The sequence below is a fragment of the Ambystoma mexicanum genome, chromosome 4p (assembly GCF_040938575.1).
Source record: "Ambystoma mexicanum isolate Mex_15411 chromosome 4p, UKY_AmexF1_1, whole genome shotgun sequence".
In the NCBI taxonomy this organism is placed as follows: domain Eukaryota; kingdom Metazoa; phylum Chordata; class Amphibia; order Caudata; family Ambystomatidae; genus Ambystoma; species Ambystoma mexicanum.
In genome coordinates this window covers 358,661,340-358,682,048 of record NC_090927.1, presented here as the reverse complement: position 1 = coordinate 358,682,048, position 20,709 = coordinate 358,661,340, and positions in this window count along the sequence as shown.

The following is a 20,709-nucleotide window of genomic DNA, read 5'->3' as shown; positions in this document are numbered from 1 at the left end:
TTCTCTTTGAAAGATACTTTTCAGGAAACAAATGACAGTGGTTGTGTCGTGATGTCCGGGACAAATTCTACTTCTAGTCACTTCGATAGTCTACCAATACAATCTGGTGTTTGTGTTCTGGCTTCATCAACTCCAATGGACCTATGAAATCGAGTTTTTGCCACACACCTTCATGTACCACTGTGCGGTGTAATGGAGCTTGTCTAATCTTTAGTCTTTTATCGCTGTTGAGGCGTTCATCATACCTTTCTGTCATTGTTCTTATGTCCTGATCCATACCAGGCCATCAATAACATTCTCTTACGCGTCTCCTCATCATGTTGCTCCCCAGGTGTCCTGCGTGGGACCTGCACATGATGGCTCTGCTTAGTTCCACTGGTGGGATGACTTGATCACCTCTCATTAACATGCCACTGTATTCAGCTCTCTGGATACAGCGGTTCAATCAGGCACCGGTTCTGCTCACAACGGTCTGGTTTGTGGTTCTCTCGGGTTCCGGATACAGCACTGCTTTCTGGATACTGCTACAGGTTCTTGCAAAAATTCTTGGCAAAAATTCAAACAGCTCACCCCGGGTATTGAATAGTTTGGTTAGTTTTGAGGCCTGCTGAGAAGAGTTCTCAGTTTGTGGGTTTAGGCCCTTGCTTTAAGTTCTGAAGTAAAGTTCTGGTCTTTGGAGATTGATGGATGTGAAGTCTGGAGTCTCCCGGCAGAGCGTCCCGCAGAAAAATGGAATTGAATGTTCCTACCTGTCCCAGCAGTCTCTTTTTATGTGTTTTAAAAAGTGGGTGGAGAGGCCAGCATCCCTAAGCCTGCCCCTCTCTTGATTTGATAGGTCAATAGATTCTTTGGTCCCTGATTTGGGAAGGGATAGTGTGTCAGAGTGATGTCATTTTCATGACCTGCAGAAATGACACTCCCCTGGTCAATGTGCACACAAACCTATTCCTGATCCAAATACATATTTCCCAGGTACACAGTTGTTTGACATCACATACACACATCATATATTACTAAAGATAGTCCCTGTCCCAACTCTGGCGTTTCTAGGAGCTTGCATTCAAAAATGGCAACTTATTTTCGATTTTAGTGGGTTTTGCAACATTGGTTTTTCATCAAAAATTATACAAAGGTACATTTCCCTTCCACATATATCCCAGTAAGTAACTTTCCATGTCTCTAGCTTAAACACATTGTCTGCAATAATCATAATTAGTGGGGTTTGGCCCCAGAACATGGTACAAATTGGAGTTTGGACTCAAATCGTGAGGGCATTTTTCAAACTAAGACTCTCAAAGTTGTGCATTCCTGTCATTTGGGTACATTAAATTATCACTGTTTCTATAAAATAAATATTTGTTGCAATTCAACTCCCCCAAAGTGTTTGGGTCCGCCTCCAGGAGTCTGGGTGGGTCAGTGATCACATGTCTCTCCTTGCTGGCAGAGGGCTGTTGACAGGAAACACTCAAAATTAACATACCCCATTCAACAGAAAGAGCCTTTTGTGTGGGCTCCAGCAGCCTGCCTGGAAGTCTCTCCTCAATCAAACAACAGGGTCATGTGATATCCTGCCTCCTGGGGTGGAATCTCTGAGGTGTTAAGGTTTCCCAGCCTCTTGGCCTCTGGGAACAGCAGGTGGCTAAGATTTCCAATTAACTAACAAGCTTTGAAGTCCCTGCCCCTCTCGCAACTCCTAAATACAGTTTTCCTAGCAGAGTTTAGACCGCTAGCGCCACCTTGGGGAATTTGTCAGTACTGCATCCATTTTTGAGTTGTCTTGAATTACTGCATTTCAATAGAGTGGTCTTTTGCTTGATAGTATAAGACCCTTGCTTAACATTGTTTTGATGGCATCCTTACAGTAGAGTGGTGATGTGGAACCCCCCACAAGAAGGTTGTATCTTTGGAGTCGTCTTGTGCCAACTGCGCAGTTCTCCTATTCTGGCGTGAATGTGAGCGGCAATAGCTCATCCCCACATCCACCCAGTCTATTGATTTAGTTTGTTCTGGGATAGAATAATGGGCGGCGACAGCTCATCCCCACATCTACCCAGTCTATTGATTCAACATGGGTCAAAACCCTTGACAAATCCCCCCGCCCGACTGCGCTTTGATTGAAGTCGAGGGGAAGTCGGGTGCAAAGGAGGTTTTGAGCCCATGCGCTGGTATGTCCGCATTATCTTCTTCCAATTCTGTAGATGGCACAGTTCAGCATCTTTTCCTCCACCCAGTTGGATCGATCGGTTCTCCTCGCCGGTCCTGATGGGAATATTAGGCGGTACCCCGGGCCCCTTGGGTCTCTGCTCCCGGTCTCCGGATCGTCCTCCTTGGCCAGTCTCCAGGTTTTCTTTCTCCTAGGATGACAAAGGAAAGCGGCAATACCTATTCATAAACATTTCTCCCCAACTATTGATACAGTGGGGCGACATATACATTTTATACTTTAATAGACATAGCATTCCAATTTTTAAAAACAAGATACAATTATAAGACATTTTTGTTTTCCAAATCATAATATTTTAGAGACTATATGTGGGATATTTTAGGGTTGGAATTGAATTACTCTGGAGCGGTCCCCTCTGGTATTGCAGAGGACTCCTCCAGTTGTTGCAGAGTGGTCCTGAGATGGCAACACTTTAGCTGATTTATATGGACCCACTTATCTTCCCCCTCTGCCAAATATCCTTTGGGGATGCAGATCTTATAGGCAACATGGGAGATCTTGTCTATAATTTCAAACGGTCCCTTCCATGTAGGCAAGAATTTTTGCTGTTTGGCCTGGTTCCTTTGGAAATTGTATAGATAGACCCGATCGCCCACCTCATATTCCTTTCGGGTAGTTTTCAAAACATAGTGGGTCTTCATGCTCTCGGCTGATCTTTCTAGATTCTGCTGAGCATAGGCAAAAGCATGCTGAAGGTGTTTCCTTAAATTCTCCACATACTCATGAGTTGTGGAGGCATTTATCAACGTTTGCTCTTGGGTTCTGTAGAGCAAATGCTGGGGAAGCACCATCTTGCGTCCAGTCATCAACTCAAATGGTGACATTTTAGTTGCAGATGAAGGGGTAGATCTGATGGCCATTAGGACCAGAGGTAATCGGATATCCCAACTTGGCCCAGAATCTGCCACAAACTTTTTTAAGATGCTCACAATGGTTCGGTTATATCTCTCCACTGCTCCAGAAGAAGCTGGCCTGTAAGCAATGTGTAGCTTCCTTTTAACCCCCAGTATCTCCCACATCTTTGTCATTACTTCACTGGTGAAGTGGCTACCTCTGTCTGACTCAATCCTTTGAGGTAGACCAAAACGGGAAAAGATGTGGTTAATCATCAGGGCAGCTGCTGTTTCTGCCTTGCAGTTTGGGGCCAGGAGACATTCCACCCACTTGGTAAACAAGCATGTAACGGTCAACATGTACTTGTTTCCTCTAGACGAGCGAATTACAGGGCCTACAAAGTCGATTTGCAAATCTGACCATGGCAGTGTCATCCCCCTCTTTTGGAGAGGTGCACGGTGCGTGAGGGATGATAGCTGAAATTGTGCACACACAAGACACCCCTTCAAGTATTGGTCGAGGTCCTGCCCCATGTGTGGCCAGTATGCAACCTCTCTTAAGATTTCCAGTGTTGTGTGAAACCCCCTATGGCCGGCGGTGGCCGCATCATGGGCGTGTCTTAACATCAGGCTTCAGAATGAGGTAGGAACCACCCACTGATCGTGGCCAGCTTTGGATTTCCTTACCAGCTGTCAGAGATGCTCAGGTCCTAGGCGCAGGAGCGACGCAGTACCAACCACCCCCTCTATGGTTTCAGTGCCTGCAAGACAGAGCTTAACACAGGCCTCCTCAACCAGAGCGGGGAAGGAGGGTTAGGGTCTCGATGGTTGGATAGGTAAAGGGATTTTAGGATTACCGGATTGAGGGTTGGGAAGAAGTTATGGATAGGACTGGGGATTTTAGGGTAAACGATGCCTGCACACTTTCCCCAACTGGCTGATGGAGCTGCCGTAACACCTCTACATGTAAAGGTGCTGCCACCCTCACCAGACCCCTTGAACCAACCTGAAGGTGCTCTTTCGAGCCTTATAACAACATACCAAGGTAGCAACAAACAATTGTTGACATTAGCCCATTACAGTTTCATGAACACAGTGTCATGTACTAGCACACTTAGCTTTGCTTTAGTCCTTAACATCCAGTCCTGCAAGACTGTCAAGTCCTGTGCCACGTCCTTGCAGTCCAAGATTCAGGTATGCATCGGGTTCAAACTAAAAGAAAACAAAAGACAAGCATTAGCGTTTGTCAAACGTTCTGCTGATCTCACACCTTCATGCAAACTCTCTCAACACGGTTTTAGTTTTTGGAATAACCAATCCAGGAACTTTAGGGTGTGCTGCCGCACGTGGCTTATTTTTTGCCCAAAGACACGGTCTTTCCTCAGACCGGGTGTCAGAACGCGGTCTTTCCTCAGACCGGGTTCCCCAAGCTAGCGCTTCAATCTCACGCGCCCTTCCGGCGCTTTTCCCAAGAGATATATGCACTCTAACCATGCACCATGCAAATGAACAAACACGAATCCCGTGAATCCCGTGAATCCGCCCACTTAGCTTTTGCGTGGTCCGCAGGGGCTCTGGAAGGGGTCGGGATATGCCCCCTGCGCTTCCCCTAGGATCCCTGACTCTCCCTGGGGTGAGCGGCACTTATCTTGTGTGTGCGAGGGGCCGGATCGTGGTTCCTGTGGCTCTTGGCCCCTCGCGTATGGATTCCGGGGAGCTGCTGGGCTGACGTCCTCTCTCCTCGGCGTCTCGAGCACAAGCCCCGTGCCTCGGGGCTTGCGCATGCGCATTCGTCGCGTGCCACACCCAGCGCGGCTTCCCATTGGCTCGCGGGCCCGCGAAGCCTGCTGGGAATTGTAGTTCCGGCGGGCAGAACGCTGGATCTGTCTGCAGAAAGGGCACAACAGCCCTTTAAAGTACGGAAACCCTTTGGATCCGGGTTTCTTCATGGTCCCAGGCCCCACAGTCCCAACAGTACTGGGCCCAAGGCCAGTCTTACCCCTGACAGCACTCCCCCTCCCACGGAAGGCAGGTCCCCCAGGTTTTTCAGGGCTGTTTTTGTGAAAAGTGCGCAGCAATCGTGGTGCATGTACATTGTGTGAGGGTTCCCAGGAGCGATCTTCTGGCCCGTACCCAACCCAGTCGACTAAATAATAGACTTGGCCATTCCTTTTTTTAGAGTTCAGAATTGCTCGGACTTCATATTCCGGCTCCCCCTGTACAAGTACCGGGGGTGCTTTTTGAGTGCGTATCCCAGGCGGGGCTGGTTTCAACAGTGACGTATGGAAAGTCGGATGGATTTTCATCTGAGAGGGCAGGGCCAGTCGTACCGCTACTGGGTTGATCACTTTCTCAATGCTAAATGGGCCTAAATAGCGAGGTTGTAACTTTTTTGGTCCCTCTAATCGTAAGTTACGAGTGGACAACCATACCAAATCGTTTTTATGATATACAGGGCTAGCACGTCGATGTTTATCGGCATAAGTTTTATACACCTTTTTGGCTTTTATGAGATTATCCTGCACCTCCTTCCAAACCTGCTCTATTCCGATCCGTTGTCCTGCTATCGAAGGCAGTGCCGTTTCTGCTGTTGGGACGGATGAAGGTAAAATCCGTGGATGTCTTCCATACAAGCAGAAGAACGGGGATCGTTTTGTGGAAGAATGAACAGCATTATTATATGCCATTTCTGCTAGCCAAGTATGTTGAACCCATGTTGTCTCCCGTCCTGCGGCCAAGCAACGCAGGAACTGCTCAAGCCCCTGGTTCACACGTTCGGTTTGGCCGTCCGTCTCGGGATGATATCCCGAGGATAACCGGATTTCCATACCAATGATGTTACAAAATTCGCGCCAGAACCTGGAGGTGAACTGTGGACCCCTATCTGTGATTATACGGCATGGAAGGCCATGAAGCCGAACCACGTTTTGCAGGAATAGTTCGGCGATTTCTTTAGCTGTTGGAACTCCTTTGCAGGGGATAAAATGAGCCATTTTAGAAAAGGCATCCACTACCACCAATATGGAGGTAAAGCCCTGTACTTGTGGAAATTCAACTATTAGATCCATGGTAACTGTATGCCAAGGAGTAGTTGGTGTTGGCAGGGGACGTAGGAGGCCTGCTGGTTTCTGGTGATCGGCTTTGTTCCGAGCACATATTGCACACTGTCGTACGTATTGCTGGACATCAAGCCGCCATTTTGGCCACCAAAAATGCCTCCTCACTAATTCTAAAGTCTTTGCCTTACCGGGATGACCTGCTAGGGAGGAATCGTGGCACCATGACATCGCCAGTTTTTGTAGCTGGGGTGTAGGCAAGTACAATGATTGCCCATGATATGGGAGTCCATCCAAAATGGTGTGCTGAGGGTCCAGCTTGCACCATTGGTGGAGATCATGCACGGAAAGTTCCTTTTGGATGCTCTCAAAGATGTTGGTAGCTAAACCCAGTATTTGCACTGGAGGGACTATTGGCTGAGACACAATTTTTACTTCCTCAGAGACCTTATCTGGATAGCGGGACAAAACGTCAGCCTTACGATTGTTCGTTCCAGGTCTGTATGTGATTATAAAATCAAATTCTGCGAAATACTGGGCCCAACGCAATTGACGTGGACTCAAGGTCTTGGCAGTCCTAATAAACTGAAGATTGCGATGGTCGGTAATAACCGTCACTGTGTGACGTGCCCCCATCAAGTAGTGCCGCCATTCGCCAAAGGCTGCCTTTATGGCCAATAGTTCCCTGTCTGCAATGATGTAGTTGACTTCTGCTGGGAGCAGCTTTCTTGAATAATAGGCTACTGGGTGTAAGAGCCCTGTCTGAGGATCACGTTGGGAGAGAACAGCTCCCAGCGCATGGCTGGAAGCGTCCGTTTCCACCACAAATGGCTGGGACAAGTCCGGATGTTTCAATACCGGTGCATCGGTAAAGGCCTTCTTGAGCCGTTGAAATCCCTGCTCAGCCAAGGCGTCCCAAATAAACGGGCAGCCCTTGCGAAGAAGTCTCGTGATTGGAGTGACCAGCTCAGAGAAATTCTGGACGAACCGTCTGTAGAAGTTTCCAAATCCTAAAAAGGATTGTATGTCTTTGACATTGGCTGGCGGGGGCCAATCTAGAATGGCCTTCACCTTTTTTGCATCCATTTGTACGCCTGTCGGAGTAAGGTAGTACCCCAAGAATTCCACGGTAGTACGGTGGAACTCACATTTCTCGAGTTTGGCATATAAATGGTTTTCCCTTAACTTTTGTAAAACAGCGCGCACATGCTGAACGTGATCTTCTAGGCTATGGGAATAAATGAGGATGTCATCGATGTACACGACGGCACATACGTCCAAATATTCCCGAAGAACCTCATCTAGGAAATGCTGGAAGGCAGCAGGTGCGTTACAGAGACCAAATGGCATAACCTGATATTCATACAATCCGAATTTTGTTCGGAAGGCGGTTTTCCACTTGTCACCTTCGCGCACCCGCACAAGATGGTAAGCCCCACGAAGATCTAACTTAGTATAGATAACCGCATCCCTAACCTGATCTAGAAGGACGGGGATGAGCGGAAGCGGGTAACGATTTTTGATGGTTATCCGATTCACCCCGCGGTAATCTATGCAAGTCCTGAGTTCTCCGGACTTCTTCGGTACGAAGAACAAGGGAGAAGACACTGGGGAATTAGAGTGTCTAATAAAGCCATTTTGCAAGTTGGCTGTAATATACTCCTGAAGGTGTTTGTTTTCAGCCTCGGTCAATGCGTATATGCGGCTGCACGGTAACGTTGCCCCTGGCTCTAAATCGATCCGGCAATCGAATGGCCGATGTGGGGGGAGAGTTTCAGCGGCTTTCTTACTGAAGACGTCTACAAAGTCCGAATACTCTGTGGGTAGTTCTTCTAAGCGCGCTTCGGGTTGAACATCGGTAATGCCTGCGAGTTGACAGGCCGCAGCCACCGGCTGGTTACAATGCTCCCGACAATAAGGAGAGCTAAACTTTATCAAGCCGGAGGTCCAACAAACCAGAGGATCATGTTTTCTCAACCAAGGTAACCCTAAGATAAGGCCGAACTGCGGGGCAGCAATTAAGTCGAAGGTAATGTATTCCCAATGCCCAATACCACAACTCAGGGTCACTAAACGAGTATTATGTGTAATGGGTCCCGAGCATAGAGGTGTACCATCTACCGCGCGTACGGGCTCAGGTCTTGCCTTTTGCTGGATAGGGATACCCAACCTGGCCGCAAACTGGATATCTATAAAATTACCCGTTGCCCCCGAGTCAATCAACATGGTGACCTCTTTTGACACACCCTGAAAACCAAGACACCCCCTTACCGAAATGTGTGGGGCAAAATTGGGACTACCTTCTATCGGGGCCCTGCAATCAGTCAGGCTCGACCGGGTGACCCCCACTACCGACGAGCCGAGGCGTTTCCCTGAGTCTTGGGCTTTGTGGGGCATTCACGAACAAAGTGTCCGGACTTCCCACAGTACATGCATACACCATCCTTTCTCCTTCGTTCTTTCTCTTCCTTTGATAGGGGACCACGAACCGACCCAATTTGCATCGGCTCGTCTCCATCGGACTTGTCCATTGACCCTCGTGCCCCTTTAAATTGGTCAAACCGCGCTGCTGGACGTGACTCTCCTTTCCTCCTATCCCCCCGTCGCTCCGCTTGACGATGATGCAATCGCATAGCCAGATCAATCATATCCGAGCATTCTCGAGGTTGGGGGTCAACTTGGGCAATAAGATCCTTCAAATCATCCCTCAATCCCTGATAGAATAGGGACATGCTTTTTTCGCGTGGCCATTCGGCTTCGGCTACCAACCGATTGAACTGAGTGACATATGTCACTAGTTCCTTATTTCCCTGCCTTAATGTCAGCAATTCCCGATCCTTACACAGGGTAGCAGCCCTGCGATTAAATATTTTCTCAAATTCACTGAGAAACTCGTCCCAATCATAAAGGATAGTATTGTCTTTTTGGACTAAGGGATTTGCCCATGCTGCTGCATCTCCTGTGAGATAGGAGATAACGAAAGCAGTCCTAGACTGATTGGATCGGAACGCTGCCGATTTCGTAAGGAAATGGAGGCGGCATTGCGTAATAAAGGTAGAGAATTTTTGTGGGTCTCCTGCATAACGCTCGGGTGGAGCCAGAGGAATCGGGGGCTCTGGGGTGACTTGCACCTGTACTGGTGCGTGACCCGGCAATGGTGCTGTTTGTGCGGCCAGACTTCGTACCTGCGCTGACAATGTGGCATAGTCCTGTCTGGACGCCGCTAGTTCGCTTTGCAGGTCCTGCAAAACCTTGGCGATCTCTTCCATAACGATGATGGGGGTTGGCTACACCACTCAGGCGCCTGAATATACGTGGGCTTGTGCTTCTGTCAGAGATGCTCAGGTCCTAGGCGCAGGAGCGACGCAGTACCAACCACCCCCTCTATGGTTTCAGTGCCTGCAAGACAGAGCTTAACACAGGCCTCCTCAACCAGAGCGGGGAAGGAGGGTTAGGGTCTCGATGGTTGGATAGGTAAAGGGATTTTAGGATTACCGGATTGAGGGTTGGGAAGAAGTTATGGATAGGACTGGGGATTTTAGGGTAAACGATGCCTGCACACTTTCCCCAACTGGCTGATGGAGCTGCCGTAACACCTCTACATGTAAAGGTGCTGCCACCCTCACCAGACCCCTTGAACCAACCTGAAGGTGCTCTTTCGAGCCTTATAACAACATACCAAGGTAGCAACAAACAATTGTTGACATTAGCCCATTACAGTTTCATGAACACAGTGTCATGTACTAGCACACTTAGCTTTGCTTTAGTCCTTAACGTCCAGTCCTGCAAGACTGTCAAGTCCTGTGCCACGTCCTTGCAGTCCAAGATTCAGGTATGCATCGGGTTCAAACTAAAAGAAAACAAAAGACAAGCATTAGCGTTTGTCAAACGTTCTGCTGATCTCACACCTTCATGCAAACTCTCTCAACACGGTTTTAGTTTTTGGAATAACCAATCCAGGAACTTTAGGGTGCGCTGCCGCACGTGGCTTATTTTTTGCCCAAAGACACGGTCTTTCCTCAGACCGGGTGTCAGAACGCGGTCTTTCCTCAGACCGGGTTCCCCAAGCTAGCGCTTCAATCTCACGCGCCCTTCCGGCGCTTTTCCCAAGAGATATATGCACTCTAACCATGCACCATGCAAATGAACAAACACGAATCCCGTGAATCCCGTGAATCCGCCCACTTAGCTTTTGCGTGGTCCGCAGGGGCTCTGGAAGGGGTCGGGATATGCCCCCTGCGCTTCCCCTAGGATCCCTGACTCTCCCTGGGGTGAGCGGCACTTATCTTGTGTGTGCGAGGGGCCGGATCGTGGTTCCTGTGGCTCTTGGCCCCTCGCGTATGGATTCCGGGGAGCTGCTGGGCTGACGTCCTCTCTCCTTGGCGTCTCGAGCACAAGCCCCGTGCCTCGGGGCTTGCGCATGCGCATTCGTCGCGTGCCACACCCAGCGCGGCTTCCCATTGGCTCGCGGGCCCGCGAAGCCTGCTGGGAATTGTAGTTCCGGCGGGCAGAACGCTGGATCTGTCTGCAGAAAGGGCACAACAGCCCTTTAAAGTACGGAAACCCTTTGGATCCGGGTTTCTTCATGGTCCCAGGCCCCACAGTCCCAACAGTACTGGGCCCAAGGCCAGTCTTACCCCTGACACCAGCAAACCGTCTTGGATTCGGAACATTTTTGGACATTTCATCAACACTCTTAGGTCCTCTTTCCCAATGTAATCGGTATCCGTCAGGGGAAAGTTCTCAGGGTCCTCAAGGTGTTGGTAAAACTTACCAATAATTGGATCCCCCTTCTGAGCTGTAATTAAATCAGCATCAGGGGTCTCCTTACTCCATTGGGCAGTTGAAAGATCATTGTGAGCATTTGTCTGGGACCTAGTGATAGCAGTGACCTGGATTTCCCCCAACAGGGACTCTATTTCGATTAGATCCCCTTGGATGGCCCTGGTTTTGGCCAGCTGATCAGCTAAGTCATTTCCAGTTTTGTCTGGTCCCTCTAATTTGGAATGACCCTTGATCTTCTTCCAGTAGATGGTCATCCCATTCGAGGTGACCAGTTCATCAATGTTTTGGATTAACTTCCCATGTTTCAGGGGTTTGCTATTAGCACATAACATGCCTCTGGTTTTCCAATTAACCAGGTGCTCCACGAACCCGTTCCGTACATAATCCGAATCGGTGATTATGACCAGTTCGTGGAGTTGATGTTGGACAGCAGTGAGGATGGCCTGATGCACAGCCATCAATTCTGCCAACTGACTACTTCGGGGACCAATTTTGTATCCAGCGGAGGGTTCTGGAAATTCCTTCACCCATGCATTCCCTACGCCGGCCACCAGTTCTTTCTCCCCGTTGTTGTCACCATGGTAAGAGCATCCATCCACATAGACAGTGGGCATTCCCTCACACTTGTCTTCTTCAAAGACTTTGTGTGGGGAATTAAGGTATGCCTCCATGTTGTCCTTGGTTTTTAGACTTTTGTCCTCGAGACAGTTTTCTCTGGCACAATCATGCAAGTCAGCCAGACCTTGCGCGAGGGGACTCTTCTTGTTTTGGCCATATCTGACCTCTACAGGAAAGCCTTGCATTGACAGAATCCAGGAAGTAATTTGGGAATTACTCACATTTCCGGCCCGCATTCTGTCACTTTGGAGGTATTGCAGAGGCTGGTGTGGAGTCTCCACTATGATGTGTTCCCCCTGGATAAACGGGCGGTAATTCTTCAATGCCCACACCGTTGCCAGGCGTGCCTTCTCACAATCGTTGAATTTTTTCTCCACGGAGGATAAAGTTTTGCTCGCATAGGAGATTACTTTATTGACCTTGTCATGCTTTTGGTATAATACTGCCGTCAAGCACGTATTAGAGAACCCTGTCTCCAGGAAGAACTCCTTGTTTCTGACAGGGTAAGCTAGGCAAGGCGCTTGTGAGAGGCTTCTTTTGAGTTGTCTTACTGCCTCGGATTGTTCTGGAAGCCATTCCCACTTGACCCCCCCCTTCAAGAGATGAATCAGGGGTCTAGTGATCTCTGCGTAGCCTTCAATGAACTTTTTGCTGTAATTCCAAAGTCAGTCCAAGGAGGATCCTTAGTTCCCGCAGAGTTGTGGGGTCTTTCAGTTTCTGAAGTGCTTCCACTTTCTTTTCCTGGGGACAGAAACCCTGAGGAGTAATCTCATGCCCCAAAAAATTAACACGGGTTCTACACCACTGTGCCTTCTGGAAGGAAAGTTTTGCTCCAGCGGCCCTCTACTGCGTCAGAACATAACGGATCTCCGCTATGTGTTCCTCCACAGATGAACTTTTAATGAGGACATCATCTACATAAGCCAGGTTACCCCTCACACCCAGGTCGGGCATGGCCTTGTGTAGAAAAATGTTGAATTAATTGCCAGAGTTGAGGTATCCGAAGGGAGTACGGGTCCAGGTGTACTGCTGGCCCCCAAAGGTAAAAGCCAGTTTGTATTGGTCCTCCCTACTGACAGGTACGGTCTAGTATCCATTGGTCAGGTCTATTGCAGTGAATACTTGTGACCCTTGAATCTGGGCCAGCCCTTGGTCAATGTAGGGCAGAGGCCATCGGGAAGTATGGACCCGTTTGTTGAGCTCCCTAAGGTCGGCGCAGAGTCTCCACTGGCCGTTTGGCTTCAATATTCCCAGCACCGGATTATTGAAGGTGCTGTGTACTGGACGGATTATTACCCGGGACTCAAGGTTCTTAATTATTTCAGTAAGGGACTCCATGGATGCGAGAGGCAAGCGATATTGCTTCACAAACACTGGAGTCATTCCAGGGTCCGTGGGAATTGTTGTGGTGTGGATGTCGGTGCGACCACAGTCATATGAGTCTACCGCAAAGAGATCTTGGAAATCCAAGAAAACTTGTTTCAACTTTTGCTTCTGTTCCAGAGTCACACAGGCATCAGCTAGGTTGACCCTCTCTTCCACCATCTGCCTGAAGCCTGGAAAGACTTCTGGTTTGGCTATCTCAGCGGCCTCCTCCAGCTGGGTGGAGAAGTCCCTGGTCAGAGTGCTGATTTGGACTGGAAGCTTCAGGTGGCAGAGGCAGCCCTCATGGACCTGGAAAATCACCTCATCCCTCCTGAAGTCACAAGTCACATCTTCCTTACCATAAGGGCAAGAAGTGTACACTAGGAAGTTTCCCCCATGCCTAGTGAAAATCCTGTCTGGTGTTGTATTGTCCTCACTGTCACTGTCAAAACAGTCCTTGGGGATCGGTCCTAACAGTTCATTTCCTAAATCAATGGAGAAATGTCGGTCATCAACCGCCATTCCAATAATGGTGCCTGCGGCTAGAGTAATACTCTTTAAGTCGCTGTTATCCACCTCTATTGGAATGGTGTCATGTTCTATGTTGACTAATGGTGTTGGGTTTACCCCCAACCCTTGCTGTTGGAGAGAAGCATTTAGATGTATATAAGCATCAGGGTTTTTCAATTTTTGTCCTCTTTTAACTTTCACTTCCAGGGAAAATTGTCGGGTCCTTACTGGTATGGTGACTTCCTCTTTGAGCTGAATTTCAATTGCATAAGGTAGTAATTGAGCTGACCTAAATGCTTTTTCCGGATCATCAAAGCCCATGGGATTATCCGCTAATCGGGACCAAGCTTTGAGGTTTATTAGGTCCAAACTAATGGCAAAGCGATTGAGAATGTCACTGCCTAAGTAAAAGGCGGCAGTGACGTCTTGCACGACCCAACAATTATGGACTATGCTCTTGTTGCCAATGGAGATTTTGAGCATACACCTGCTTGGCAGCAGATGTTTGGAATTAGGTGCTTCCAGGTCCATTTCCCATTTGTCTATCAGTTTGAATGTGGGAATGGCTGGATCTTTTGGGAGTTGGCGGAACATGGCTTTGCTGATGAAGCTCTTACCGTTGTTCACACACACTCGAGCAAGAACAGAGTCCTTCCCATCATTTAACTGAACAGGGATGAACAACTGCTCTCCAATTTGCGGAATATCAGCCAGGCTCTGAGCTGATTTCACCTCTTTCTGGACTATAGGAGTGGGAGTGTCTGATTGTGGATTGGTAAAGAATTTCAGAGTGTTTCCTTCCAGTGTGGAATACCACCTTAAACTGGAAGGAAGGTTTATTTTCAGAAATAGAGATGACCCCCCATCACCAGTCTGTTGTCCTACTGCTATTACTGTCACATCTGGAATCTGGCTATTCTGGAAGTGAAATTCTACTTGGTCAGATTTTTGTTCAACCATGTGGCAGGTGCCATTTAAACTAACATGGTTGACGCTCTGTTTTAATTTTATTGGTCGGCTAGTCCGGGTCCAGAGGACCTTGTTTACGCAATCTATTAGGGGTGACAACCTTCTCAGGAGGTCATTCCCTAGTAAACAAGGGGTGCCCTCTGGAGTCACTACTATGACCGGGTGTTTCACCTTGTGTTGCCCAATTTTGATGTCCAAATCTGCAGTCCCCTCGACAGGAATTTCCTTCCCGTCAAAGTTCTGCAGTTGTCCAGGAAGAGAGGTGAGAGGAATACGGTAATTCTCCCCCTTCCTGCATTTAGTTCCTCAAAGGCCCTTTTGGACAGAAGGGTAGCTTGGGATCCAGTGTCCACCAGTGCCAAAATTGTACCCTGCCCCTGTACCCCTCCTTCTCCTCAAGGGGGCACAGATAATGCACATTTTTGGACAACTGGTAGGCTAATTTTCTGGTTTCGGACATGGTGAGAGAAGAGATTTGGGCAGAATTCTGTGAAGAGTCTTGGAAATCTGAAAGAAAAAGTTGGCAACTGGAGATCAGAGCCATTGTGGGTTCCCCTGGTTCCGGTTCTGGGCCACCCCCCCTTTTTTGGAGGCAGTCACCAGGATGGGTTGGAACCAGGGGATTTCGGTATTGTGGGTTCTGGGATGAGATGATGGGCGGCGGTAGCTCAGTCTCCATATCTCCCCAGTCTGGATTGGAATCCCTTGGGACCCATTTTTCTTTGGGAGGAGTTCCCCCATCTCTAAAGGAGAAGATCCTTTCCCCAGGATCCTCTGAGGATCCCTCTACCTCAAATTGGAAGATCTGTACCTCCTCCACAAACTGGGCCCGTTTGGGGACTTTGTTTCTCCTACCTCCTCTCTGCTCCTTGGGTGGCAGACTTTCAGGGGTAGGATATTTTGTTTCCGGTTCCTGGTTTTCCAGGGGCTGTTTACAAGTTGGGAAGGAAGCTTCCTCCAAGGCTTTACACCCCCCTTCCCCTTGTGCCTCCTCCCTGGGAACCGGTGGGTTATCGGGGTGCTACCCCGTCATTGTTCTGGAGCACCAGGTCCAGAGTTTGGGGCATTCTGTGGTGGTATGCTCATCTGAGGGTTCTGTTGAGCCCTCAGTATGTGACCCAGATCCCGTGCCATATTTTGGACTTGGCGCTCAAGTTGTGAAACCCGGTCAGGCTGATATGGGGCTCTATTTTCTCCCCTGGGCTGATCCCGGGATGGGTAGCTATCCCTTCTCTGGTAATACCCCGGATTGGGAAGATTTGGGTACTCCTCCACCCTTGGCCTCCCCTCTCCCGGATTAGGTTGTCTGGGCTCAGGGAATTGGGGAAAGAAGGATGGATGATTTTAGGGCTGGAAATTGGGTGGATACCTGGGGAAAAAGTTCTGCCCAGGATTTGGTAAATTTCTGCCCTCCTGGGGGAAGTTAGGAGGGAAGTTCCCCGGGTCAGGTGCTTGGCTGGATCCCCCTTGGGCTGGAGGAGTCCACACATAACCCAGGATTGGTCGGTTTCCCTTGTAGCGGGGACTTACATAGTCAGGGGAGCGGGGGACCACATTTGTGGGACTACCTCCTCGACTCCCTGTCTGTGACTGGCCCGAGGGCCTTCTGGGCTGTGAATTATTTGGTGCAGGCAGGTTTTTAGGCCCCCCCATCTCCAAATCTAAAACGGGGGCAACCTTTACCTCCGCCACCTTGGCAGCAGCAGGGGTGCTGTTGGTTTTGGGTTTTTTTGAGCGCGTTATTTTTATTTTCAATGGGCTTCTGCACCTCATAGATCCGGGTAGCCTGTTCAATGACCCAGTCTAAAGATCTTTTCTCATGAAAATCTCTCACGAGCTGGGTCATTATGTATTTGGGTAAGGCATGGAAAAACGTATTGATAAATTCTCTGCTATCCGTGCGCACCCTTCTGGTGGTCTGCGCAAAAGCACGCTTTAATTCTTGCACAAACTCTTGTGGGGCCTGATCCTCCCCACATTGCAAATTGTAGGCTGCCTTGCGAGCCTCTTGGGGATTTCTGTGCACAGAAAAATGTTTCAAGATGGCCGTCCTGTATGTGGACCACCTTGAATGGTTTTGATCCTCCAGCCCCGCAAAGAAACTGGAGTATTCTGGTGAGAAGGTCCACTTTACATAATGAATACAGCTTTGGCTGTCCTTCAAATGGAAAGTCTCCATCATTTGCTCATAGAGCTCCAAGTGTTCCCAAACAGAATACTTGGCGTTCTTATGATAAGGCGTGATGACACTCCTTCCTGCCTTTATTTGTTTCAATGGGTCCTTAAGCAAGGCCCTTTTTGCCTTATTGGCCTTTTTGGTTCGGGTAACCCTGGTCAATTCATCCTCCGACTCAGAAACGCTGCTCCCAGAGGTGCCCGTCTGATCTTCCAGGTTTTCCCGGATTCTGCGAGCCTGGGAATGGCTGGCAGAATGTGGGGACCTGGTCTCCTGTGTCCTGTGACGCTCAGAGGAGTCTTCAGATCCCTCCTTGCTACCAGGATTTGCTGGATATCCCCCCCACTGACCTAACTGGGCAGAGGTTTTCAGGATGCCCTTAGTGGGCCTACTCTCCTGGGGTTCCCCACTAAATTGCACTGTGCTTGGGTGCCCATACCCGGATGCCCGCCCATTCATTCCTGGGAGGTACTGGCCTATGAGCCCCATACTTCTAGCTGGATAGTAATCTGCCATCCCCGTGGCCCTGGGCTCATGTGCGCGAGGGGACATGGGGGTGGCAGAGTCCAGGGACTGGGAGAGATGAAGACCTCTGGTACTAGGGCTCCTGAGGTTATGCTCAGGAGTTTCTCTTTCCCAGCGAACCTCATCTCTATCCGCCCCTGATTCCTGTTGCAATGAAAGAGCCTGCGCTTTCAGTTCCTCAGTTAAGGCCTTACTAGACTCTATCAGTCTCTCCTGCATGGCTACCTGTTGCTGGAGCCTATCATTGTGCTGACAGAGAGCCTCATTTTCTCTCTGTGCCTCCTGATTGGTCCTGGAGTACTGGGCCAGTCTCTGCTGCAGGAGGGTTACCTCCTCAGTCCCATCCCTACTGGCCTGCTCCTTTCTTGCCAGAGCCTCCTCCACCCTCCTGGTGTGATCTAGCAAGCCCTGACGCTCTTTTTGGAGGTCGCCCAGCCCCTGGAGGGCCAAGTGATTTTCTTCAATTTTTCTTTTTAAATGGCAGACTTCCTGGCCTAAGGTATCCCTTTCCTGACCAAGAGCCTGCATTTGTGATGCCAGGTCGTCCCTCTGCCTTTGAAAGGCACCAGCTTTCTGGCGTTCTTCATCAAACTCTGCCTGGGAATCCAGGTCTTTCAAAATCAAATTATTTCTTTCCTCTTGCTCTCTGTCTAGTTGGATTTGCAGGGTGGCTACCTGCTCTGTGCATGCCCTGTTGAAATTGATCTGTTGCGCCAGCTTTTTCTGGCTCTGCAGTAAGGAGTCTAAACTGTCTTGGTTCTCCTTCTGCAAAGCCAGAATTCTGGTATCCTGGTCTGTCTTTTCCTGTTGCAGTATATCCATGTCCTCTTTTATTTTAATGATATACTGCCTACTATCATTTTCTGACTCTTGGCTCCTCTGCAGCCTCTGCTCAGAAGAGACCAGGTCAGATTGGGCCTTTTCTAACGCCATCTGTTGCCTATTTGCCAGATCTTGGCCTTCAGCACATTTGTCCTGCATGGCTCCCATATATAGATACAAATATGCCGCTATCCTGGCAATCTTATTTTGTTCATCTTTGGCTTTAGGGGCCATATATAGTTCACTCAGGGCCACATGTAGGGGACCCTGACCTCCCCATATATCTGACCCTGTTTCAGTGACCTGTTGCGCGATTGCCTGCAACCAGACCGTTTGGTCCTGATGAGTCCACTCACCTCTCACAAATAGCTTATGTAAGAAGTGCTCTCTGGCTATTTTCATATCTACCAAGGTCGTCATTCTGGAATTTGAGTTCCTTCCTGACTTACAGAAGTTTGTATTTTATTTTGCAAAACAGACCGTTTCCTTAGAGCGTTCCTTTGAGGGATGCTTTCACAGTGTAAAACAGCGTGGTGATCTAACCGGATATGTGTATCTGGTCAGTTAGCACACTGTATTATTCTGCACAAGTGGTAAATCTAACCCAGAATATCCCGGCTCCGAGCCCCCACTTTTGTAAGCGATATTCAATCAACACTACAGCTAAGTCAATGCCTAGTCTGGGATGCTGAGGAAAACCCTTATTGATGTATTTTTATATCCAGTTCAGTACTCTGGATGACAACCCTTGTATAACACCCCCCTCTTAGAATCCCCCTGACCCCACTGAGCCAAGAAGTAGGTTTGTTTTGCAAATTAAAAGGTTTATTTGGACAATTCAACAATATATATCTATCACACTTTATAAATAAATTGATAACTGATATCACACTTCAGAATATGACCGTGATCAACAATGGATAATGTTACAGGGGTACACTGATTTGGTTACTTAGGAGTAGTGTAGAGGATGAGGTAGCTGAAAATGCTTGATGGTTTCAAGGAAATGCAAGGTGGAATAAAATGCAGTATAGAAATAACTTGTTATGATTTTAGCAAAAGGTAATATGATCACTTTTTCTTTTGACAATTCACTCCCCCCCTATGCAATACAAGAAATGGAAGGAGAGCACACAGTCTTCAAGAATCCCAACAAATCACACTTTATAATGCAATACACAGTTCCAGTTCTCCCAGCAAGCTTAGGGAAAACAGGGATGAGTTTTAAACACAGGCGAATTACTTTAATGTGGTTTGCAAGGAAGTGAAAAGGTGCTAAAATTGCTTTTAATTCCCTCTAGAGGTTCAGGGTAGGTGATGGCTACTTTATATTAGTTCAGGCTCACTTTAACAATACTCTATGAATGATCAGCAGATTGCAAACGAATTTTAGCAAAGAGAAGCAAAAAGCTGCTGATTTCTACAGATGAAGAAATCGGGCCAAATCGCAAATCGCGGTAAATTTCGTGAGTGCGTGTCTCGCGATTACAGAATAAGTATAGGGGCCAGTTGCATTGCTTCTTTGATGAACCTGTTTGTGCGCTCCACCAGGTCATTTGCCTTGGTATGGTACAAGGCCGTCTTTATTTGATGGATATTGTTGTCCTTCAGAAACTTATCCATCTCCCTGGAGATGGGTTGGACTCCATTGACCATAACTAGCTCCTTTGGCAGTCCTTCTCTTTGAAAGATACTTTTCAGGAAACAAATGACAGTGGTTGCGTCGTGATGTCCGGGACAAATTCTACTTCTACCCACTTCGATAGTCTACCAATACAATCTGGTGTTTGTGTTCTGGCTTCATCAACTCCAATGGACCTATGAAATCGAGTTTTTGCCACACACCTTCATGTACCACTGTGCGGTGTAATGGAGCTTGTCTAATCTTTAGTCTTTTATCGCTGTTGAGGCGTTCATCATACCTTTCTGTCATTGTTCTTATGTCCTGATCCATACCAGGCCATCAATAACATTCTCTTACGCGTCTCCTCGTCATGTTGCTCCCCAGGTGTCCTGCGTGGGACCTGCACATGATGGCTCTGCTTAGTTCCACTGGTGGGATGACTTGATCACCTCTAATTAACATGCCACTGTATTCAAAGATTTTGTTTGCTAGTTTCCAGTATTGTAAGCGATATTCAATCAACACTACAGCTAAGTCAATGCCTAGTCTGGGATGCTGAGGAAAACCCTTATTGATGTATTTTTATATCCAGTTCAGTACTCTGGATGACAACCCTTGTATAACACCCCCTCTTAGAATCCCCCTGACCCCACTGAGCCAAGAAGTAGGTTTGTTTTGCAAATTAAAAGGTTTATTTGGACAATTCAACAATATATATCTATCACACTTTATAAATAAATTGATAACTGATATCACACTTCAGAATATGACCGTGATCAACAATGATAATGTTACAGGGGTACACTGATTTGGTTACTTAGGAGTAGTGTAGAGGATGAGGTAGCTGAAAATGCTTGATGGTTTCAAGGAAAAAATGCAAGGTGGAATAAAATGCAGTACAGAAATAACTTGTTATGATTTTAGCAAAAGGTAATATGATCACTTTTTCTTTTGACAATTCACCCCCCCCTATGCAATACAAGAAATGGAAGGAGAGCACACAGTCTTCAAGAATCCCAACAAATCACACGTTATAATGCAATACACAGTTCCAGTTCTCCCAGCAAGCTTAGGGAAAACAGGGATGAGTTTTAAACACAGGCGAATTACTTTAATGTGGTTTGCAAGGAAGTGAAAAGGTGCTAAAATTGCTTTTAATTCCCTCTAGAGGTTCAGGGTAGGTGATGGCTACTTTACATTAG